Genomic DNA, 218 nt, shown 5'->3' with positions numbered 1-218 from the left:
CCGCCCCCCCCCCCGCCGCCGCCGCTGCTGCTGCTGCTGCTGCTGCTGCTGCTGCTGCTGGGATCGGGCGATCCCGGGGTGTGGGGCCCCACACGGCGGCGAATGTTGAGGTTGGCCAGGCCAAAGTCCAGCAGCTTCAACTCCGCATTTGCTGCTGCTGAAGTCCACACGAAGTTGTCCGGCTTCACGTCCCGGTGCACTATGTTGCGGTCGTGCAG

General features: G+C 67.4%; 1 protein-coding gene across 1 annotated transcript in view; it reads right to left on the bottom strand.

Annotated features, from left to right (window-relative positions):
- Positions 1–218, bottom strand: part of ETH_00039185 (uncharacterized protein) — a gene marked incomplete at both ends in the record, with an annotated part of 4,518 nt that overhangs the window by 2,797 nt on the left and 1,503 nt on the right. The gene's annotated exons all lie outside the window — the stretch shown is intronic.

Source organism: Eimeria tenella, genomic scaffold (assembly GCF_000499545.2).
Source record: "Eimeria tenella Houghton genomic scaffold, Eth_scaff2430, whole genome shotgun sequence".
Taxonomy (NCBI): domain Eukaryota; phylum Apicomplexa; class Conoidasida; order Eucoccidiorida; family Eimeriidae; genus Eimeria; species Eimeria tenella.
Note: the sequence above shows the minus strand (reverse complement) of the source record. Positions and strands in the feature narration are given on the sequence as shown.